A 25,830-nucleotide genomic window follows, 5' to 3' on the forward strand; every position below is an offset into this window, starting at 1 on the left:
GTAAATATTTGTATTTTTATGCGATTTCTGCTATTAGTTCACTGTTAACCTGGAGGACTGTGGGCCAATTACAGACCCTCAGTCAAAGCAGTGTCGAATCACGAGTCTCCCAATTGAGACGCCTCACACGTCAGTAGTGAATGAACAGGTGACGTTTGCCCGAGTATGCACAGGATCTTGAAGCCTATCCTGGAGGTCATTAAATACGCGAATTTTTCCAGTCCCTACTAATGACTAGAGACATGCAAAATTCGCGGATTCATTTCGCGATAGGCTAGCATTAAAACAACTATACCTTCGTACCGCTTCTGCGATTGGCCCACATTTTATCCGGGGAACTGTGAGCCAATGAGAAACACTAAACCAAGAAAGTGCCGAATTACGGACAGCCTAGTTGAGACGTCTCACGCGTCAGTAGCCAATGAGCAGGTTTCATTTCCGCGAGTATTTAAAGGACTGTGGAGTCTATCCTAGAGGTCAATGAATCCGCGAATTTTGCAGGTCTCTACTAATGACGTATACCGAGAACTAAGATGGTACACATAAACTCATTTCGGAACATTGGCTGTAGTTTTCCTAAGCACTGATGGTCTGAGTGTAGTGTCAACACCAAAATAAATACGAATATTGTATTTTTTTGGTGACAGTCTAGTTTGAAAATGTTCCTACTCAATGCACCAAGGATTACATGGCACGCCTTGAAGGACTAGATACCATTTAAAAAAAGGGGGGTTGTCTGTAAAGTTGGTTTACGGACGATAATTTTACGTGATAACGTCATAACAAAACATTGATTAAAAATTGCATACTTTTATGAATTGAATTGAATTATTATCACTGAATCATCATTATTTTGTATAATACAAAGAAGGAGTTAATTGGAAATTACAATTTTTTTTTTCATTGAATACTAAATAAAAGCAGTTGACATTTTATACGATCGTTTACATGAGATAATAATTTTTCAGTCAAAATTGTAACATAACCTGTTATTACTGCACTCGCCGACCGGTTTTTTTTTAATAATCAAAGAACAAATATTTGAGATTATATCGCTAATCAAATTCTTAAAATGCAAGAATTAATTACCTTTTTTGCCGCAATTGTTTTTGTAATAAACAATGGAAACCACATTAACTTTTCATTTCACTTTATAAACAGTTTACAAAACAGTTCACGTGTAGGTTGTGTGCTGCCGCTGTCTCTCTTCTACTCGGACGCATCGGCCGATGGAGTGGAAGAGAGATAGATGCGTCACAAGCCGATCGTGCCTCTCTATCGCTTGTTCCGCGCTCTCGCTTGCACGCTCGGCTCAGGCGGAACGTGACAATGAGTCATGCTTTGTTGTGCGTGCAACTGGCGTTCATCGATTTATAAGACGTTATCAACTAAAAAAGAAACCTAAAAAAAATCCAATCGAATAATGTGCGACTCGGCGAGAACGTAAAATGTAGCTGCATCCAACAAAAACACGCGAAAACTGATCTGATCGTGCAAAAATTTTGTGGCACTAGAAAATAATGAGAATTTTGCTAACAAAGAACAAGGGGAAAAAAATCGGTTGTCTGTAAAGTCGTTTTATGGACGATAGTTTAACGTGACAACGTCATAACAAAACATTGATGAAATGATTGCATACTTTTATGAATAAAATTGAATCATTTTTATTGAATTATCACTATTTTGTATGGATACAACGAAGGAGTGAAATGAAATCTAGAATTTTAATTGATAAATTTACTTTTATTTGCACTCATTAATTAAATATGTTTATTACTTTAACGAACAGATTATTTTAACTATAACTTTTATACATGTATGCTAATTAACTTCTTCAAATCTGTGTTATTCTGTTAAGGATAGGAAGTAGGAAACTAATGGGAGTGTTTCAAGTTTAATGTGCCTCGAAAAAGTCAAAACGATGGTTGTTCCAATCGAGTGGAAGACAGATAGATGCGGCGCAAGCGTACAATGAGCGTAACGGGACAAAGCGTAAAGAGACAATGAGCGTAACGGGACAATAAGTCATCCTTTTTCGTGCGTGCAGCCGGCATTCATCGATTTATTAGACGTCACGTCAAAATAATTAATAGTTTATTTTTATACTGAAAACATAAGCTCACTGTACGGCAGCATACTTGAGGACGCCTTGAAAGGCAGCTGAAACTCAACCCAATTTGGCGTGGAGTGTGCCGGCTGATGAATAACAATTGAATCATCTGTCGCCTTTCCGCCGTAGACCGGAGTTGAGCCCTTGTAGCGCCGAGCGCCCGCGGCCATATAATGCATGTTGAAGCGTGGAGCCCGTTGTCGTGCGACCAGGGAGTGTGGTCGACCGAAATCACATCAAGGAAAGGTGTGTGCGTGCGAGCGTGTGTGAGTGTGTGTTCACAAGCAAGGCACGCCGAGACCCGCGGGATAATCTACGCCTGTGACGAGGCCCTACACCCTCCCAGGTGTCGGACCGACCGAGCAACCGGGGAAGCCTTCATTTCACAGACGAGAGAGCCACAACCGAAGTTCCCCGAAGGTTGCTTGGCAAATAACTTTTTAATATATCGCTATCCAATGCTAGGAAACCGTTTAAAATGATTTCACAGTATATTTAATGTAGCTATCCTAACCAAATCAACCGTCCACAATGTTTTAAAGTATTTATAATGTAGCTAACCTAACCTAATTGACGATTAGTTATCATTAGGGACACCTGTATTTCGCCATTTCATTTCATGTCAAGGTATTTCACAAAATTGTGAGGGTGCAGCAGTACGGTGACCACATTCTTATCGGCCCCGTCAAGAGCGGAACGACACCTCTCACCGACCTCAGCCAATAACCACAGGAGAAAAGCTACAGTGTTTTGTGAAATACCTTGACATGAAATGAAATCGCGAAATACAGGTGTCCCTAGATATCATGAGTTGTCCAAAATAAAAAAAACCGAAGATGCACGATCGGATGTCTGGCTCTCTCGTCTGTAAAAAGAAGGCTTCCCGAGAAACCGAGCCCTCGTGAGAAGGCCGTACGACGTCCTCTTGGCAAAAGCCCCGAGTTCGCGCACTACTTCCCCCGCCGTAACAATGTGTGCGTGAAGAGTCCATAGGCCCCCAACTTCGAAGCGCAGTTGAACGCACACAGGCATTTAGTAAAGGAGTCAAGGGGGTTGAAGGCATGGTTGTAGATCTGTACCGTCTGAATTGGTCACAAATGTGTGGCAATAAGAGTATTTTAATTGAATCGAACTTCAATGATTAAATGCTTGAATTATAACGAAATAAATCAAAGTAAAGAACTGAAATGTGTGGATATGTTACCTAACTTTACATATTAATGTAAAGTGAAAGCTGTCCGTAACAAATAAGAGTAAAACATAAACCATAATAACTACAAGAGTAACGATTTTCCTATTTAATTATTCTAGTTCATTTTACGAAACCACAAATGAAAAACCTAAAATTGGAAAGCGATCAGCGATAATATTATACCGGTGTTGAAGTTAACTCGTTGGAATAAAGCGAGTGGCAGGTGCGCTAGGTAAGAGGAATAGCCAGTTAACTTACCCAATAAAACTGGACATCATTGTTGCACATTGTGATTTTAAAATGGAACTTATATCGTATAGTTAGATATACGGAAATTTCGCGCATTCATTAATTCGCAAGCTAGAATGCAAACCTCCACACACTAGCACTGTGTTCATGATTGGACTGCAGTTATTCGGACACGCCCCTCTACGACCCGTGAGCCAACGATGCCCAGCTAGGAGAGAAGTAAGCGAATCATGTAGTGACAATTAACAACGATAAAAAGGTTCTCGCTATGGAATCAACCAATGGGATAGCAAACATTGGTTAAGCACATCTATGACTTTGAATTCTACTCTGAGACAAGAAGAATCCACAAAATGTCAGGGTCCCTACGTATAGTACTTTTTTATAAATTGCTCTAGCATCAAAAAGAAGAAGAAATAAAACTCCTTTGAATGTGAAACATATACTAAAAACAATCAAATTAGAAAAAAAAAGATAAAAATTTGCAGAATGTTCTGTAAATTCAGGAGAAAAGTTTTTGAAACTTTACAGTGGTCCCGAGCGAGATTATTGATAGAGCTTTTCGGTGATATATCTCCGACAATTATTCCAACGGTGCACTGTCTCTTGGAGCACTTTACAGCTACCAGTTTCCGCAGAAAGGTGTGTAGGAGGGGAGGGGGGAGATAATACTGCAGTCAGCAACGACCAATCACGAGCGAACGGCGAGGCAGCAGTTTGAACACGTGGCGCGCGCGGTCAGACGCAGCACTCGCACGTGCAAGTGACGGTTGACGTCAGCGAGGAAGCCAGGCTGCACAGCAGTCTGCAGCGCCTCAACCAGCCGCCATTGATCTGCATTCCCTGCATGTGGCGGCGACGACGTGCCGATTGAGTCAGATTTTTAACCCACTTCCTTCGAAAGCAAGTTGATCACGGAAAATAAGTTAAAAGTCTAAAATTTCTTCCCAAGGCTGGTGTTCCTTTTTTAATTTCTTAAATGCACTTTTGTAATCATCCTTTATTGATGCGCCTTTTGCTTTTAAAAATCATTTTCTTACCACACTGTGAACTATCTTTCGTAAAAATGAACAGAAATATTCGTGTAAAATTAAAGATATTTGTAAATGTGTACAACTGTATCACTACAAAATAGTGTTTGTAGTAATACTGGATTCGAATTTTTACCCGGGAATATATGCTTTGTGTTGTCTCAATGCCTCTAATAAAATTACTATAGCCATGTGTTGTTAAAATTTAAAATATATTTATCTTAGCATTAGAATCTATTTCTTGGAAACTGGTTTCCAAAGGAATCTCCTTGTAAGAGTACAGATTTTTTTTGTTTTTTCTGTCAGAGTGATTCCATCTTTTAGACCGGACACCCACTTCGTAGCAATACCTACCTCCATTGCTCCAACCTACTTGGTGTACTTTACAAATCTATAAACCCAGGGCATATCACCACAATTCTTTATCTATCACGGACATGGGAATGCTCACTCCAAATACGAGGGGCGTCCAGATAGTGTTAAAGAAGAGCGTTCGTTGCCTAATTGAGACGGGCCATCACTCACTCCATCGGCCGCGAACCCGTATAATTTAATTGCTCGCGCGAAAGGTTAGAGGTCAAAGTTCACACCCGTTCGTAGGAGCGTATCAGGCGCCGAAGCACAGACGCACAATACCCACTTTTTTTTACATAAATTTTTGAAAAACATTTTTTTGGTGCGTCGAGGAGTGAAATTTTTTAGTAAGCAACGAATTGCGTAATGCAAATTAAAACGCATACAAGTGTTGTACGATACCTACTATGTGCCCATAGTCACTCATGGAGCAAAGACTTGGAGATGCTAGAAATGTCAGAGCAACAGGAGTGAAGGTTATGAGTAAAGTCCCGGAAATTTCGCGGATTCCTCTGGCCTCAGGATTGAATTCAAAGTTATAGGTGTGCTCGACCCATGTTTACTTTCCCATTGGTTGATTTCTTAGCGAGAACATTTTTATACTTGTTATTTGGCACTACCTGATTCGCTTACTTTTCTCCTAGCTGGGCATCGTTGGCTCACGGTCGTAGAGGGGCGTGTCCAGATAACTGCGGTCTAATCATGAACACAGTGCGACAGTGTGGAGGTTTGCATTCTAGCTTGCGACAGTTACGAGGCGAGACAGGATCAGGAATGAGATGGTATAAAGAAGAGCAGGACCACATTGAAAAAAGCAAGAATGGCATGGAATCGCCATGTCCATAGAATGGAGTTGAAGTACACCGGAAGAAGTCAGCAAGGAAGACCAAGGAGGAGGTGGGAAGAGCAGATAGTCAAAGGAGTGCAGGAGAGATGAGTAGAATGGAATAAAGTGAAGAATGATGAATGGTGAAGGGATAGAGAAAGATGGAGGAAATTTACTTTGCTGACCCGTTCACATACTGGAAGCAGTTGATGATGATGGTGATCATAATGAACGAAATACGCACGCACAAAGCAACGAAAATTTTAACAGGATGAAGTCCAATGCGCATGCACGTTTCGTACAGTTGTGTTCAAATGCTAAATGCTTGTTCAACGTAGCACGTGTTTTATTTTCAAACGAATTAAAGATAGTCCATGTAACAAAAAAAAATTGGAAAAAAAATGTGTACCATTATATATATTTTTCATTATTAAATAATGGTTACATACACTAGTAGCTAATTTTAAAGTTATGATTTGTCATATAGTATGACAAAGTTGGTATGGGTTTTAAATATTTGAGGACAACTTTTCGTAAGTCTTTATTTTAAAGTATTTCACTTTAAGAAGTAAATAAACTTACGTTAAACCAGCTTAGTTAGTTTGTACGGAGTATTCACATACTTATTTAAGTAATTTAAGCAAAAACATATATACAACCATATTATTAGTATCAAAGAAGGTATTTGTTGTTAAATAGTCCAGATTAATTATTTGTAAGTAATTTATTTCATTTTTTAAAACCTTGCTAAACAATTAATTATAATCACGTACATAAGTACAGGTGCCCATTTTTTTTTAAATTGAAGCCAAAATATATATTTTTATGTAACAAATAAATTAGCGCATCTCCCCTAAAAGGTTCTTCAGAAAATAAGCAGTACATTTAGTATCTATGTGCTCATTAAGCTGTTTTTTTTATTTGAGCCTTAGGAGAAGGCTGACAGCTGGGCGCCAATGAACGCCCAGCGCCGTGAAGTTAATGGAATGTGAACGGCGTGTGTGGTCGAGGTACCAGGAGGAGGGTGGCGGACCAGCTCGGGAGGAGACTGTCACTCAGAGCTCGCGGGAGTGTGCCGGACACTACCGCAAAACCAAACTCGCTCACAAAACACGATCACTACAATTCTTGCCTGTTCAAACAAATGAAGGATTAATTTCATACGCTGCTCTAATTGTAATGCTAGAAAGAAAAATAAATTGCTATTCATTTTCAAATATATATATATATATATATTTCATGGTACAAAATATTTTTTTGCAGTGTTGTCATACACGAACCTGCCATCATTCCATATTAAAACTTGATCTTCGTCATACAGTATGTATCGCAAGAGTTGTGGTCCGATCATAAAAGTTTTTCGAATCCTCGAAAATTTGCAGTGATTAAAAATTTCAAAAGGATGCGATATTGGTCATAGTACAAGAACAAAATAAAAACCTTTCCCCAATTGTAACCCTTTTTGTTCTAAATTTCGTCTATTAAAGAACTACACCGAGATTTTCTATCTCATTTTTTTTTGTGTGTTATTTGTGCAAAATTACGGAATTTATCGTGTTCATAATTTTTTTTACATAACGGTAGTTTTAGGTCCAGGTATCATAAAAAAAAAACTGTGTAAACATTTTCCTGGAGTCGTGCCCGTTTTTAACGACTGCAATGGGTAGTTCTCTCTTACGAATGTACCTTATGACAATGTTTTGATACGAGGCCAAGTAACTCTCCTGAAGACTATAGCGCGGAGTAGGCAGCCTCCATCTCCCGCGTTGCTGTCGCTCGTTCCCGGAGGATCCAGACGCCGGTGTTCCGATTTCTAATTACACGAGGCATTTGCGAAGGGGATGAAGCGCGCCCGTAGCACGTGGTCGCGTTCCTTAGTCGCGTGCTAACTTTGGCAATCACGGGCCTCCCCCTAGCCAATCTGCAGCGCGGGGACTCGATGCAAAATGGGGCCGTAAAGGGGGTTGTCACAGTCTTGCGCCGGAAGAAAGCGTGCGTGCGGCTGTCGAGATAGTTAGCAAATCAGGAAACCACCGGGAGGGGGGGGGGGGGGTGGGGGGGGTGGGGGAGGGGTTAAATTCCTTTACTTATTTGTTTTGAACTATTAGCTGTTTTACTTTAATTGTTAACTGTTGAAAATTTTCACCTTCAAATTACGAAGAACGCTGCTTATAAGTGGTGGTCCATAAACTAACCGTTATTTTCGTAAATTAACGGGTACTAAATTTTATTGACTTTTGAAAATGACTCCATTAACAAAACATTTAAAAACTTGTTTCGACTTCTGCAAAAAACAGTTTTAATTAATTTACGAGGGTGTTTATATTTTAAAAAAAACTAATTCACAATTCGAAACACGGCGTATTTTCTACAAATATTCATTTGTATAAAATTACGAAGAAATCTTAGTTTATCTGGCGTGAATTATTCATTGTCAAGTCCGTAACTTTACTGTAGTAGTTACAGATTACAATATTTTTGATTTTATAAAACATACTGTTGGTTTTTCATTACACAATAAAAATATTTCTCAGAGTAATTTTAATTTTTTTTATTGAGTATGTAAAATTTCAACTAAATCTGAAAATTTGACATAAAAATACATTAAATGATATTTTTAATATGAATATTCGTAAAATAAAGTTATTTTGTAAGCATAATTTTTTATCAGCAAAAAAGTTCATTCAAAAAGGAAATACAAATTACAAACCTAGTGATATTGCCTGCCATTGTCATTAAGATTAATTAATCTCAGAATTTTCCTAGAGGACTCTAGTTCGAATATTATAGGACAACCGAATTTCCAGTCAGAGTCATGCGGGATGAAAGTGTTGTGTCTTAACAATTGCACACTACCTCTCTCTACACGTCATGCAGTAGCCAGTAGAAATTTTGCTCTGGAAAGTTTCCATTTTTTCGTAAATGTCCGTATATGTCTGTACCGTAAATGTTAAAGTTGTGGCGTTGATTACCAATAATGTAAAACAAAAATAAACCATAAAAAATCTATCTTTTAATTTTGTAACTAACACGTCAGTTAAAAAGCAAACAATAAAATAAAGTTTTGGGTTAATATAAAATATAAATCTTATTGGTTCCAAACAAACACTTATAGTTACGTTTAAAAACTTTTTTGAAAAAAAATAAATAAAAAGAATGCTCTCCAAATATTATTTGAAAAGTCGCATTAATCTTGACGCTTGCTGCAAATAGCCTAGACGTAAATCAATTTCAATTCCAGGCTACCACAATTACCCTTTGCATGCTTCTTATTGTTCTGTTGTGGTAGCTGTGGGTAGACGTAACTCAAATAATTAATGTAGGCCGTTTCTTGCTGCCGCACGCAGAGGTGGAGCTCGGAGATAAGCACCGACGGAGAGATACGCCCTTCTGTCGCGCCTGAGTTTGCGCGCAGCTCTGCGGGGATGAGCGGTTGGGAGTCAACCATTTATCTGCGAGATTTACTTCCGTGTTGCTTGGAAGCTCTTTTTTTTCGTGTGGTAAAGATAAAAGCTTTCAAGAGAAAGCGTGCGACATCACATCCGCTGTAACATGAGCCACTGTTCTATATTTGTAAAAATTATTTTTTATGAAATGCACTTCCAAACCAGACAAAATACGATGAACAAAAAAAGTTTTTTTTTTTAAACTGAGAGGTGTAGTAGTTGGCATAAATAAAACGTTTTTTGACACCAAGTCTAAGTATAGATATAAACTATAGTACCCAATATCTACGTATCCTTCAGTTGTATTTGTCCTGTTGACTGTGTTTGGAACATTATAATGTAGTTATCAGCGTTCGCAAACAAACATGTGATTTTTGCGAACGACATTAAAGGAATCTGTACCAATGGTACTTTTTTTGAGAGCTGTCGAATTTGAGAAAAGTTACTTGACACAGAATATAACTGCAAATAATTTTTTTAAAACTCTGCACGAATGCAGATACAGCTATTTAATTAAAATTTTAGAGTATCTGTTCATTATAAAATATGAGTTTTGTATTACTTATTCTAGATTTCAATTTTTACTTCTTGGAGTCTGATCAATGATTAGGGCCTGTCATAAGTTGTAATGCAAGAAGCTTGTCGCTCATAATCTAAATTACTCTTTATCTGCATCATCCATGTATCTTCCACATTTATTCTGCAAATATGTACTACTTATCTTGCACGAATATCATTTTAACTGATTTCGTCGTGTCTTTCAAAATATGTGAGATAAATAGTGGTACACTCCTAAAGCATAGTCATACATGAGATAATAATTTTAAATTAAATGGGGGTTGTCTGTAAAGTCAGTTTACGGACGATAATTTTACGTGATAACGTCATAAGAAAACATTGATAAAAAATTGCATACTTTTAAATTTTCAAACATTATTAACAGTTTTTTGCAATTTTAATTTAAATAATTTGTTTAAATATAATCACAAACAATTATTTAAAAATCCCGTGTTAACCTGTTTGATATTATAGAAAATTTTCTCGCACGGTAGTTGGCCGGTTCTTGCACGCTCGTCTCAGGTGGAACGTGACAATGAGTTATGCTTTTTCGTGCGTACAGCTGGCGTTCATCGATTTATAAGACGTTATCACGTCAAAAACTTTTGCCGTATTCGTCCATGTTTAAATCGAATGAATTATTAATCAAATTATCATTTTAGTGTTATGGTATTTCGCGGTATGCTGATTCAATTTAAAATAAATCAAATATTGCTGGAAATTGCTTTTATTTATGAATATATTTCTCAGCATTGGCAAGAAGACAAACTTGGTACAACTTGATAAATTACCTTTCCGCACAATACACACTGAGAATTAATTACTTGTCAAGAGAGCATATTGAGAAATAATTCAAGAAGCTGAATATATGCTAGACGGATTACCTGTAAGCTTTTATCTAAGCGTACACTGAAAAAGAATATGGCTATTGTTAAGAAAACGTGTGTGTACTCACGTGTAAAACGAAAAAATCCTATATTTTTCTCTGGAGAAAGGGCATGTTTGATTACACCCGAGCTGAAACCTAGGAATATTTCACGAGTGTTCGCTGTAAGGTGAGATGGAATCGCTGAAAAGGTAGGCACACTAGTAAAACATGCGGTGAAAGAGGCGAAGCAATACTAAACGCTAAGCATTCCCCCGAGGGATCTGTAAAAGAAGATAACCTGAACGAAGGGAATGTGGTATAAATGATAAATCTAGTCACTCAACATACATCTGCCTACGCATTTTTTTGCGTAACTAGTTTAAGCAACTGGAAAGGGCTTACCTAGCCAATCAGGCTTCAAAACTCGCTTGCGATGTTTAAGAAAACACTATTCAGTTATTTACTTAAACCCCAATGATCGATAACGAGTAACTGAAAATCCGTTGATGTTTGTGAATGATATTATCAGATAATGTGTTGGTATTTTAATAAGAAAATTTGTCGTTGATAGTTACTTTTATCAAATTTACTTTGACAAAACATGTTTCAAAAGTTCAGATAATAGTTATATATATATATAGTTTACTGTTTTCTATGTAAATTTTCTAATGCCATGTAACAAATGTTCATTTTTTATTTCTTGTTCATAATATTTTACGGATGTGTTTCATTTTTACTTGTTAATATTTTTTAAATTAGATCGTATCGTAATGTTGTATTTTAAAATGTGTTAATTTTTTTATTAGTTTTTTTTATAAAGGTTAGCTTAGTATTATTAGTTTTGTTTTATTATGCAAACATTTCTGTGGTTGAGTGGAATACAAAGTGCCACGCCTCATTTCCGCTACATAAAATAACTCCCATAATAATTGAAAAAATATAAATAAAAACTGCTCTTATTCATCTGTAAAGCAACACGAAGTCGAGTGACCCAAACTAAATCTTTGAAAACGAGCCTGTGCATTTTAGTTAAAAATAAATAAAATTATATCCAAAAACTAAAAAAATGCATTATCGTTGAATGAACTAAAAATTAAAAAATAAAATTTAAATTTAAGTTTTTTGTCTAACAGCCAAACAATGAACCAAGGTTTTTTTTAGGATATTATTCTTTTCAAAAATGAAATAAGAAAATACCCTATGCTTTTAGTTAGAGTTGTGGTGAATTATTTGGCTGTTGGACAAAAACTTAAATTTACTTTTAATTTTTAGTTCACGTAACGATAAATGCTGAGGTTTTTTTTTTAGTTGTTTTAGACTCGAAGTTTATTTTATTCTTTTAGTCTCAATATAAAATAAAGAAATTGATATGAGTAATTGAAACAAATTCAAAATACTAAATATGAGTGATTAAAGTATTTATTTGTTACAATGGCTTTAAATTATTCATCAATGTTCACAACCATCCAGTGACTTTACGTGACTAAGAGCTACATAAGCCTGTCCGGCAGCGAAGGAACGCGATCCTAAACGAACAACTGCATTATCTACAGTTCAGCCTTGCATTTTATGCACGGTATATGCCCAACTCAGTATTAATGGCAACATTCGCCTTTCAGCAGTACCATAGCTGTATTTCGCTGGAAACTGAATGGCTATTGGTTTGACAATATGTACACCATATGTACCGAAATCAACACGGACGTATCATACACGTATTCACGCCAGAATAGTGGCCAGATAATTTCATATATAGTACCCACTTTGCCATTAACGAAACCCGGCATATTTTCAATCATAACCCGGAAACTCTCTATTTAAAAAATAAACAATTTTTAAATTTTCGAAATTTAGGTGCATTATGCCACCATCCTTTTCCGCCGGGGAGAAAGACGAAGCCCGGGCACATTTTTCACCATAAAACGACCTCGAAAAAACTCTAAATCTAAAAGAATGTACTTATAAAATTTTATAAATTTAGGGTCATTAACCTCTCGCCCCTCCGAGGGGAGAAAGTCGAAACCAAGGCGAATTTTCCACGATAAACTCACCTCAGAAACACTCGTAATAAAAAAGAATAGATTTTTTAATGTTTCCAAATATAATAACTTAAAGACCCCCACCCCCACCGCCCACCCCCTTTACCGTCTTCGAGCATATCTTCCACAATTACCTCATCTATTGGATCGGACACACTCCAAATTGAAAATTATTTGATTTGTAATATTTTAAAAATTTTGGTTCTTTAGCCCCACTCCCTCTTCCCTCTAGGGGCATAGTCAACCCCAGGGAAAATTCCCACCATGCCCCGACCTCATCGATTCACAAAATGCATGATTATTACCCATAGTTCGAAATTAGGTTTTTTTTTTTTTTTACCCTCTGACCCCCCTTCTCATTCCCCTTAACAATGAGTTGAGTTATCAAAATATTGTCTTGTCAGAGGTTCTATGCAAAATTTCAACACATTCGGATGTCGAAAAGTAGGTAAAATTTGAATGGAAAGATTTTATTACATAGTCCATTCATTCATCCAAGCAGGTCAAGCTAATAAAAGGGTGGTTAAAAACAACGTCCATGGCATATTTCAGGAAGGTACAGTTCTTGTTATTAATAACTGTAAAAAAAATATTTCTTGTTATCAAAAGAGGTTACGAACAGGCATTTGACATAGATGTTCGAAAGTTGTCAAGAACAATTTTAAGATTCAAATGTGTGTGACGTGTAGTTGGTAAACTTGTAACTAAGATTTGCCAACATAACCACACTTGTAACCAATAATACTTGGCAAAATAATACAATTTAAATAATGCAGAGTGTAAAAGATAATTATGATAATGCATTGTTTAGTAAAAAAAAATATTTAATTTGTTCTAGTTCTTTTCTGTTTTTTATTTTAATTATTTAGAACTCTTATAAGACAATAGCATCTTTCAAAAAGTGTTATTACTAAACTATTTATGATGCGTAATCTATTTATGATGTGAGTCAGGTGAAATATAAGTAGTGAACTATAGTGTCAGTATCAGGTTTTTAAGCAGCATTTGTCAATACCCAGATTTTTTTTTATAAGCCTACTTGTAATTTATTTGTAAACTTAAGAACATTCTATTGTCGTTACAATTCAAAAGAGTGATTTTGTGAAACGCTGCTAGCGGAATATTTTCTCAGCTTGTAAAAATTTTACAGACTTGCAGTGTAGTGAAATATTCCCAGTTGTAGATAAAATTAAAATCTATACTAATATTGTAAAGCTGAAGAGTTTGTTTGTTTGTTTGAACGCGCTAATCTCAGGAACCACCGGTCCGATTTGAAAAATTATTTCAGTTTTGGATAGTACATTTATCGAGGAAGGCTATAGGCTATATTATATTATCAATAACATTAGGGATCCTTATTAAAAGTCCAATTTAGAATCAAATGCGTTGGAGGGGGTTAGATACAACATGCAGTACATGTACGAAATGTGTGTTGACAATGCCGCAGGCGCTAGAAGTTTATTTCCTATTGCCTATTAACATTGTTGCCACGCACTAGATGCCTTATCATTCTTAATTTTCCCATACAAGTAAAAAACACCCGTGTGATATTAACAACGAAGCAATCAGTACCCTCATAAGAGTTCAATTAGTATTTAAATACTTTTTATCACTTTAAATCGCAAACCTAAACTATATTTTTTTCCCTCTCTCTGTGTTTTATTTGTTTTTTATTGCCCTTTTTACAGGTATAAATATTTTACAGACTTGAAACTTCACAGTAATGTTCCTTATGTTACGCAGGTTGACATTTTCCGAAAATTAGATCCCATGGGTGGTTAAAACCAGGCAACAGCGGGTACTTTGTCTGCATGAGAACAGTATTTTGCATTGTTCATACCTTCTGCGTCTCCATGGCAACGGGCATCGCGCGGCAGTGGCGTACCCACAAGGAGGGGCATGTATAATGAGCGGCGCAAGAGTGATCTGCCTGTAGACTGCCGTAGCGAAGTACGGGTACATCAGTTGTACGTTGCGTGCACGAGTCGGGAAACCATCGGTGCTATTCATTTTCTCTCCGGTACATTATACAGCATTGTAATAAATTTTCACTGAATTTTTTTTTATTTACCATTACTGTAAATGGGAGATGTGGCTTAATTTTTTTCCATTAGTATAGCCGTGCGAAGCTGGGTCGGGCAGCTAGTGCATGATAAACGCGAGCAGGGGCTACACTGCAGTGAAATCCAATTCGCGAAGAAGCAACAAACCTTGTGTAAATCCATGTGGTCACATTTAGGGTCCCTTACTCGCCAAGGCGCGAGAGAATAGTCGCTCCGGTCCAGAATGTCTTGTGTGTTTCCAGAACCGGCATCTGAAACAAGAAAAAAGAAGATAAAACATGTGAGCGAGTCTTTCAATACTCGTCAGAGACGTGTCACATCTAAGCTCAGCAACGAGCAAATTCATTTGTTCTCATGTTACAAATGCACGTATAATACAAAATTAGCACACAGAATTAAACTTACAATTCTCTGAAAATAATGCCGAGCGTAGAAAGATACATGCAAATTGTGTTTTCAACGACGTTTCTGGACGCAAAAATCACACGCAGTTTCCGCACCCGCAGCAATAATTCGCTGCCAGAGCAGCTACGTCGACTATGTAATAATTTGATTAATAGACCGATTTTTTAAACTAAATAATGAAACGGCTCCGATAAGAGCGACTTTAAAAGAATACTAAACCTCGGAATTGGACCAGATTTCCGACAAGGACTTTAACCCGTGCCGCAAATTAGTGATTTTCTCGGCACCATTTCAAGTATTATTTTTATTCGTACTTTAGATCAGTGTTCCGGGGACATACATTTAATTTTTTTATCCATTGGGGTCTTTATTCTTTAAGCATTAGGCAGTAGGTCTGTCCACTCCTAGCGCTACCGCGCTACGCTGCCAGTAGCGCCACGTTAGCAGCTTGTTGGATTCCCCCCCCCCTATACATCTTCACGTAGGCTACGACTTCAAGCACACGACGCAGGCGCTGCGTCTTTCGTTACATCCGGGCTTCCGTTCCCGTCGCGCCAGACAGACACGCACGGCGCCTTGCATCCGGCCTCCTCAAGCACGATTCCCAGAGTCGCCTGGCAATTTTTTTTTTGCCTCAACCCCACCCTCTTCCGCGCCAAACATTGTCTCGCCACGACGTCGGCATGATTCCCCTCTCCTCATCCCGCACCGTAGTGTCACCCGCCATTTTGTCGCCAGCACTCCCTCCCCCCTTCCACACCAACATGCCAGCGCACGACGCGCTGCCTTGCGCGACACCTCTCGGCTGCCTTAGAAACTAAATTAAAGCACTCTGTAGTTTCTCTGAGCGCCCCCCACCAGGAGGCGCCACTTACTACTCCTCTAGGTCATCCTATTGGACTCCCCTCTCCAGTCACTCTTGTTGGCCAATCGGTGCGTCCCTTCCTGGGACGGCTTTGTAGTTACGTCTATTCCAACACCCCACTACCCCCTTGCGAAACCTTTCATCCCCTTGGAGGGGGGGGGGGACATTAATTATACTCGGTACTTGACCAACCTTCCAGCAGACGTTATTGGGACTTCCGCTCGAGACTCTATTAACTTCTGGGTGTCTTTACATCAAGCATGGTATCGGGATCTTAACTACGGAATGCGGTCACGTAAATTTTTGGAATTTCGTTCCCAAAATCTCCTTACACGTTTCGTGTTGACAATTTGGTGTTTTAGTTTTATTCGCGTGTGTTCGCCTGTGCTTATTATTATTATTATTATTGATCTTACTTCCGTCATTTCTGCGGGGATATAGCACCGAGATATCCCTCCCCACCATCAAATTTTAAGTGGGACACTACAACCTGAATTTGACCTCCCAATAAATTTTCAAACCCTCTTTGATCGCGTCCTTGTTCAAATAAAGATTCTTTTATTTTTATTTCTACCAATGCTCAATTCTGCTACAGTGGGTCTCAATTTAGGGGCTTGGATGGCTACTTCCGGCCCTGTCTTCCGGCTCCAATCTTTCCGGAGAAGTTCCTGCTCCAGGAGATCGCATGCTTCAGTAACGGCCCTTGAAGCACATTGTTTCGGCATCACCCAACTACTCCATCTTCACGGCGGGCGCATGGCAGATAAGTCAGATAAGCCTGCTCCAGTTTACCTTCTCAACGAGTCAGTTCCAAAGCTAGAACAACTAATATCGCACCTATGAACCCTTAAACATGTGACAACTAAACATTAACTGTACGACGTACCAAAAGCTAAAATATTAGAAGTTCATGGTAGCTTTATAACTTGAACTGGAGAATGTAATAAATTCATAATTTATTTTATGTAAGTTGACCAACATTTTCTTTCCATTTTGCCTTGTTAAATCTATTAATCTTTAAATTTTTCCTATGTCTTTCTTATCCAAAACAAATAAAAATAAAAGCTGATGGTAATAAAGGCGAAACGAAACACTAACGTTTTTTCTCTTTTAGTTAATTATCTGGTAGTGACAACGATTCACTGTATATAGGTGGTACTGTTGAGCCTGTAATGATATATTAAATTTAAATTGTCTCGGTGGTTGAACCTCTGGTAATTTTTGACCTACGGGTTTATTACAATCCGGCATGTTTACCTCTTTCTTTAATTTCCAATACGTTCATAATTATTTATCATAAACCACCGGTGGCATATTAATAAACTATAGCATATCTACTTAAATAAATTTAACTGTTAATACTAATAAGAATCCATTTGGCTTTGTGAACTTTGGTTTTCGCCATCCACCTCAGATGGCACAACGTGATGCGATTCCGTCGCGTTCCCGAAATTACTCCCACTAAATACCGTATTGCGAGAGCTTGGTTGTTACACAAAATAAAACTCTTCAAACGAGTGTACCTCGCGGTTTTTCAAGAACTGAAGCTCTACCGTAGTTTGAATTACAAACTTTGGGCTCTTCAACTAAAAGGAGACGCAAATGCATACACTGTGATTCCAGTGTTTGTCAACAAATTCATGTGTTCGTCAGTGATCGTAAATTTATTTCATGTGATGCTTTGCTAGTGAATTTTGAGGAATTTTCGTGGTATTATTTTTTTAAAATCACCAAATTTGGGACAAGTTCGATGACACAGACCATAAGAGTCCTAATTTTATAACACGAAAGTGCTGATACAGTTTCGTTTTACTGCTGAGTTTTTGAAATAAACTTTTCAGAAAGCATCTGCTATGCGTCAGATTGGAATTTTAAGTTTCCATTTCGGTCTTAATTATAACTTTAATTATGTGTTTTCCCATGACAAGGCATTATTAATATCGTCCTTTTGCTTTTGTGCCTTATTGAAAACTGTTCCCTCAGTCACTGCAGGCGTGCCTGGATGCGCGCGGAAATTAAAATTTGCGCGCATCTGTTCGCGATTATGAATTTGCCGGGTTGCTTTTCCAGAAAGAATTTATTAATATTAACAAAATCCGCTTGATTTGGCATTCCTTGCCACACATTAAATATACGCTCAACAATTTCTGAACATTTCGTGTTGTTAACAGGCCACATCCCGTAACATCGGGAATAAAAAATATCCCATTATTCCACGTTAATGTATACATATATACACATACATACACATACATACACATACATACTAGGCAATGAACTTAACTTATCTTAACTTAATCTCGTGCTCCAAACTAAGTAATATGACCTTCTAATCATAAAACGTAATGCGTAAGCTTCCCCGTCAGCATTGGAAAATGTTTAGCAGACTCAGAATGGGAGACTACAGGCTTATAAGTAATTTTCTGCTTCTTCAGGCGCTTTAGTTACGTTTCCTTTACTCACCAAATTGGATTGTATCCATTGTGGTAGTTTGGAATTGGGCTGAGGTGTATAGAGTCTAAGCCGCCAAAGAGACTGCTGGTAGACTCTTGAGTGTTTTCAAGAGAGAGCGAGAGAAAAAACACCAACAAATTAGTAAAGTGTTCCTTTGATGGCGTCGGACACAAGAAGAGTATTTCCACCTAAATCGAACTCTATCCTTTTCCACAGTGTGTTTGAAATACTGAGAAATCCTTGAAACACGGCAAAAGCTACCAACCTCTACCACCCGGGAAAGAAACTTCAATGGCAGAGACATTTACGAAAATACTACTAACAGACATTCGATACTAAGCTGAAGTTCTTACTTTTACTTAGAAGGCTTTAATTGCTTCGCTGCTCATTAAACAATTATATTATTACTTTTTTTGTGAGATTCTGGTAGCAACAAGAAATTTTTTTCTGTTTTCATTGACTTAATTTTCACATTTTAATTTGTCTACTAATAACTCTATTTCAGATGACATTACTTCAGATGGGATGATATTATAAGCGCACATTAATATTTTCACGCCAATATTTAAGGTGAAGTATATATTTTTTAACCGATGACATAAACTTAGATGAAGTGGAAATAGTCTGTCGTATGTTACAAAATGCTGCACTACTAATAAGTAATAAATTGTAAATAATAAAACTAAATTAACTTAAGTAAGATCGATCATATGTATACATACACGTATTCTCATAGACATATTCTACTGCAGATTTGTAACTGTTTTTTAATTTTCCTAAAGGTTAAATCTCACAAGAGATATATAATTTTTTAAGTACAGGGAAATATGGTGACTGTAAAATCTCCCCTTTAGTAACTTTAAAACAAGGATAGCTTGTAGGTCATTCTAAACTTCCATTACTAAAGTGTGTGGTATAGCTTTACGACTACCAAATTAAATAACATGCTGGTTTTCAATAGCATGAGGGATCATAAAAGAGGAAGCGAGAATAAAAAAAATGAAAACATTCCAATTTATTTTCAAGTGAAACACGAGTAGTATTTATATTGTGAGAGACCCTATCTATTGTCTTCCATGTTTATTTTTTAATATTAGAAAAATGCATTTTTATTAACTTTAATTATTTTGCGCCAGTATTCACATCCACATTAATTTTTATAATTGTGGCTTAAGAAATAATCTAATTTTTTTTCTAGTGTTTACTTGTAACTTATTTATGTTTTGAGTTAAATACATTTCATTTTATTTTTTTTATTTGTATTTTTTATACAATATTTATTAATTGTGCAATTTTTGGTAATTTGTAACCATATGCTATGTTCTTTAGTTTCATGAATAATAACGTTAAAATTAAAAATTTAAAAACAACTCGCCAATAAAAAAGATAACCTATGAAAAAAAACTTTTCGGCACAGCCTACAGGCGTATATAGAATTCAAAGTACCTATTTCTTCTATACATATTTTGGAAACTTCTATAAACTCGTGGAACATTTCAAGAACTTGTTTATTACATAAAATTTAATTCAGAAAAAAGTTTTTAACAATTTTTAAAACGTTAAACAAAAATAAACATTGATTGAATATAGTACATAATAAGTAAGTTTTATTTATGTTCTTATTTCAACCGCAGGTTTTTTCAACCCCTTGCAGTAATGGTCTTATGATCAAAAATGGTTTCAAACAAAAGTTATAGATTAAAATTATAATATGTACAAACAATTCGAATGGATTCGATTGTGTGCTTACTGAGGTAGTTATTAATTAATTTTTATTTTTTAAACCTCTCTTTATCCACCCTTTGCAGCAATGGTTGGTTTTATTAAAAATTGTTTCAGATAAAAGTTTCAGATATTATTTATAAGTTTTACATACAATCCGAACGGATTTGATAGTGTGTCTACTAAGGGAGTTATGAATATTTGGAAATTCTTCCCCTGGTTTGTCCAACCACTTGCAGTAATGGTTCGTATAATCATAAAATTGGTATAGCCAATAGTTTTAGATAAAATTAATGAGATTTACAAAAAATTTTAACGGATTCGATGATGTGCCTTCGAAGGGAGTTACAATTTTTTTTTGTTTTCTAACCCTTGTTTTTCCCACCCCTTGCAGTTATAGTTGGTCTTATCTAAAATTTATTTAGATAAAGGTTTGCGGTAATACTCTTACAAATTATAGTACGTTAAAACGGATGTGATATTCGTCATATTATGGGAGTTAAAACGATTTTTTCTGTTTTTTAAAAACTTTCCCCATTTCTACTCCTTTGGTCGGAAATGACCCATCAACGAACTCGACTGAGACTTACTAGACTTAATATATCAGCTTAGAAGTGATATGTGAATAATTGCGGCAATAATAGTGTTCATAAAAATGTGATATAGTGTTATGTATATATATAAACTTTTGAGTTGACTATGGTTTTCGGGTCTATGGACCATGAAACGAAAAACTAAATAAAAATTTGCCAAAATTCGCACCATGGTAACGGCTACAATTATTGGTAGTATTTATTTGAAATATACCTAAAAAAAAAACAGAAGTATTGTAATGTGGTTTTCTGAATTTAATTGTACTGTAGGAATTAAATTCGCTTATTTAAAAATTGCACAGTGACTACCAATATTACTTTTATGAAAGTCACCACATTATCGATAGTTGCGAATTTCGTTGAGCAGAAACGTTGATGTATTTTTAATTGCTTCTGTAATTTCTTTTTATACATTTATGATCAAAAAACACAAATAAATGCATTAACGAATATGAAACATTTCAATTACTAATCAGATAATGCAGAAACATAAACTTTAAACACGTAATTCAACAGAAGATAGATTCTTTCGGGGGAATTTTCTACCATAATTAGATCAGTCATTAATTAAAAGTTAGAAAAAAAGGGACTAGTCAGTAGTATAGGTTGGAGGCTCCAAGCCCTTGACGTTTGACATTTAACTTTGACCTTTGACCATAACCCTTGATCTTGACCAGTTGACCTTGAAATTTACCCCTGCCGCTATCTTGGATGAACTTGGCCTTTAAAATAGATTTTAACCCCGGCCGTCATCTTGGATGATCTTTGACCCCGTCCGCTATATTGTATTATGACATCACAGCCGTCATCTAGTTTTCATCTGCTGTTACCTTTGAATATATATACTGTATAGAAGTCGCGAGTGGATAGGATTTACTCTACGTTTTCAGAAGCGTATGATGAGCAGCTTGGGAACTTCACCGCTGCAGTGCGCTGCCGTAACGCCCTGTATCGTCTTAGTTGTTATTTACACGTTAGAGCGCAGCACTGTCGCCCGCTGTCATTCCCCGCACCCCCCCCCCCCCACCTATCATTCACTGCAGCTCAAGGTCGTTCAACTGGAGGGGGAAGGGGGTGTTTGAAGAGTTCGACACTTGTCCGCTAGGGACCACCACAAGTTGATGCCCTAGAGATGGTGGCGATTGCGGCGGTGAATTAACCAACTACCTCAAAACCGTATTAGAAATTTTAACCTGGGCTGGCGGCTTCTATACAGTATATATATTCAAAGATGTTACTAACGTAGGCTCCCCATTAGGAAACTTCTATGAGATAAGGTAACGCTTGGTTGATAGAAATGATAAATTAGAAGTGGAGCTTGGGTGTGCCACCCAAATTTGGAAATGGATAGTTATGGTGTAATCTGCCCAAGTGGATCATATAGCAAGTGGCTTGGAGAATTATTTTACATCTGGCTTAAAGTGTTAGGACCAATTTCAGGGTTAAATTAGAAGTCAGAAATATATATATATTTTTTAGTTTGTCATCATAATGTTTGGTTCAATTTAATAACACACACAGTAGAAACCAAGTTTTTTAAACAGATTATTTAGGTAACAACAAATGCCCATTTGTTTAAAGAGTTAAATTGGACACATTACCTTTTTTTTTTAGTAAAAGTTCTGTTAATGACAAATTTATGATAGTCAGTTTTGTATAATGTTAGATGGTACTGTCCAGCTAAGATTTATTATTTAAAAATAGTAAAACAAAAACAACAGGCAGACAACTGAAATTAATTGAGATAATGGTGATTATTTCAGTTTCTGTCGATAAAACACAGGTTTCCATAGTCCAATGGAAAAATCTTTTTTCTGTTTAATCTAAGGGAACTACGTCCAGAAGTGGCAAAATAACGGCTTGGATTTTTTTTTTTTTTTTTCACAGTGTCGGCTACGTTTGACGTATTTCTGCGCGACTTAGCTGCTGCCCGCCGGCCGCGGACGGAGAGATGTCAGTGGGACCGAGAAGCGGAGGAGAGATTACTGGTCCATCCGGCGAAGCGGGTGAGGAAGGAGACTGTAGTTTAATTTTGGGCCAGGAAGCAGGACTCCCTGCGCTGAAGGGAAAAAGCGAGCGCGGAGATAAAAATAAGGGGGAAGGGGAAAAGACACGACTTCAAAGGCGAGAACAATTTACACCGCAAAAAAAAAAAACAGGAAAGATTCACAAAAGGTTACAAACTAGGATGTCACCTACAGCAGTGGTGGGTAGAGAAGCGAAATGAACGCATCTGGCGCGGAATGGGAGAACGCCAGAAGCCTAACAAACTCACAAAAAAAAAAAAAAAAAGGATCACTCACTGTGTAATGTTACGAGGTAAAAAGTAAATGAAAGTAGAAGACGTTGGGAAACGAATACCTTCGTGTCTGATCTAAATCGTGCAGAACAAAAGTGCTGGAGCAGTTGTGAACTAAAAAATAATCATTTTCTGCAAAGGAAACAGGCGCAGGTAGAGTTTGAAGCAGGAAATATTTGAAAACTTGTTTAAACTTCTGAAACATTTAAAGAAATTAAATGACATGACACCTGTATGTTCTCCAAATTTCCAAAATAATAGATAAAACATTTATTTATATTATTTGCTACGAAAATGTTTCCAATTATCTTAATTTAAAGTATTCAGCATTGAATTGCTTAGAAATAATTTCATATTATGCCTAATAAGGTAGTCATGCAATATTATTTTTACTTTATAAAACAATTTTTTCATCCCTTCCACTAATATGTGGTTGTATAAAAATTTGCTTGGACAAAGGTTTAGGATATATTAAAATAGTTTAAAATCATTTGGAACGAATTTTATAGGAGAAAGTCTTTAATTTTTTTATTTAAACCTTGTTTTAATGGTTATAGTTCGTTTCATCAAAAATTGTTTCAGCAAAGATTTTATATAAGATTTAAAATTTTTGTATTTTTTTCAATAAACTGTAACGGATTTGGTAGTATACCTACTAAATCATTTGTGTGTTGTTTTTATTTTTGTCTTTCACCCTTTTATTTCTAACCTTTGCAGTAATGGTTGGTTTCAAAAAAATTACTTCAAACAAACGTTTTAAATAATATTTAGAAAGTTTAAAATAAATAAAAACAGATTCGATAGCGTTCATTGCACAAAAGCTTTATTTACGTTTTTACAAACCTTAGTTTTCCAACCCCTTGCAGTAATGGTTATTCTTATCAAAAATTGTTACAGACAAAATTGTTAGAAAAATTAATACATTTACAAATAATTTTAACGGAATCGATGGTGTACATACTATGAAAGTTATGATATTTTTGTCTTCCATTCCTTGTTTTTGATTCCAGGACTTTTAATTTTACAGTAAAATGTTATATAAAGTTATAGTTAATTAAGTATATATTCTTATACTAAAATTAAAGATTTTTCCCCTTGGCGAAGGAAATAACTGAGAACTGTAATGGAACAAATAAATAATTATATTGATGGGTTATTTTTAAAATGATTTTTAAAATATTTCCAGAATCTAGGTTAATAACAACAAATTCTCAATATGGCGGCCAAAATGGCCGACAATAAAGTGGATCCTATGATGTTCTGGTGATTAACACTATTACACTCTAGCTGGTATAAATTACACCAATATTGTGGCAGCGCACTCTAGCAGACGACGTGTGCAGTATATGACACTACGTTCCTAGTAGAATGCACTAAAAACAAAGATGTCGGTAGCACATTCTAGAATACGATGTATACATGACTCTAGCCTTTTTAGTAGCAGTTATTTAAAACAAATAAGGGGGCTCTCGGTACACAACATGTGCTACTATTATTCCTTTATATTAAAAAATATTACAAGTCCGAATATGTTTTTATATATCTTGTTTAAACTTAGTCGGGTAAATTTCTCCATCTCCGAGTAGTCAATGGCTTATCGTTTCCATACAGGTATGACCTTTAATGTATCGAATCATCTCGTTTCCGGTGTATTTTGTATGAAGAATTTAATTTGTCTATAGGGGTCATTACAAAATTTTATTGACCTTACGTGCATTAGACAGCGACGCTAGCTCACCTTATAAATAAACAGCAGGAAAACAGATGGCGAACTTTACATCATCGAAGAATGGTGGCCTCCAGTAGACTAAAAACAAAATGGCGGCCTCCAACAGATGAAAAAAATAAGGCAACCTCCTGCAAACGAAAATAAGATATTAACTGTGATATCATAAACCGAAAAGGCGGTATCCAAGATTGCGGCTGCGATTTCATAACACAAAACTGTGGATAGGGTCAAGGTCATCCGATATGGTCACCGAGGACTAGGTCAAGGTTAAAGGTAAAAGATAAATGTAAAGGTTGGTCAATATTGCGGCCGTGACGTCACAACCCTAGATGATGGACCCCGACACCACCACGCACTGACACCAGGGCTCGGAGCCACTAACGTACGTATACTACTTTAGTCAGTACGAGGAAAATAAAAAGAACTTAGTTCACCTGATACTTATTTAATTCATGTATATATTTCTGAGCATTTAGAGCCTTGGGAAAAGTGCTACTGCAGCCCCTTCAACGCAGAAACCCTTTTGATATTGTGTAATTGTATGCCTGTTGTAAAGATCATTCAAAATGTGCCTGAATGAAACAGAAAATTAAAGGTGTTATCCTGATCCCTGTTACAAATGTTAAACATAAATTATTTTTGGAATGTTCGAAATATCAAACACTTACATGGCATGCATAAGTATATAAACGAATTCATTATATTAAACAATTGTTCAATAAAGTATTTTACATTTGTACTATATACGCCCCCTCACTTGGTCTAGTGTCTAGCGCGTCTGGTTTTTTGGGCCAAGGGGACCCGATTCCCGGCCGGGAAATGAAATAAATGCCTATATTCCGAAATGAGTCGGAAACCTAATACATCAAACAAAATCACTCGATACAATAGAAATTGAATTATTTGGAGTTAAATGTCATTAAATAAATAGAATGAGGTAAAATTACATGAAAAAGCTTCAAAAGAACCCATTTATAACGAAATAATATTGTACTTAAGTAAAAACGAATTCCAATGATTAAATGCA

At 36.4% G+C, this 25,830-nt stretch overlaps 1 protein-coding gene across 1 annotated transcript in view; it reads right to left on the reverse strand.

Moving 5' to 3' along the window:
• LOC134534807 (allatostatin-A receptor-like) overlaps positions 1-25,830 on the reverse strand; it is a 576,662-nt gene that overhangs the window by 108,221 nt on the left and 442,611 nt on the right. Inside the window, 1 exon segment of the mRNA XM_063373401.1 lies at positions 14,884-14,987. The gene's annotated coding sequence lies outside the window, so the exon portion shown is untranslated.

This window comes from Bacillus rossius, chromosome 8 (assembly GCF_032445375.1).
Source record: "Bacillus rossius redtenbacheri isolate Brsri chromosome 8, Brsri_v3, whole genome shotgun sequence".
Classification (NCBI taxonomy): Eukaryota; Metazoa; Arthropoda; class Insecta; order Phasmatodea; family Bacillidae; genus Bacillus; species Bacillus rossius.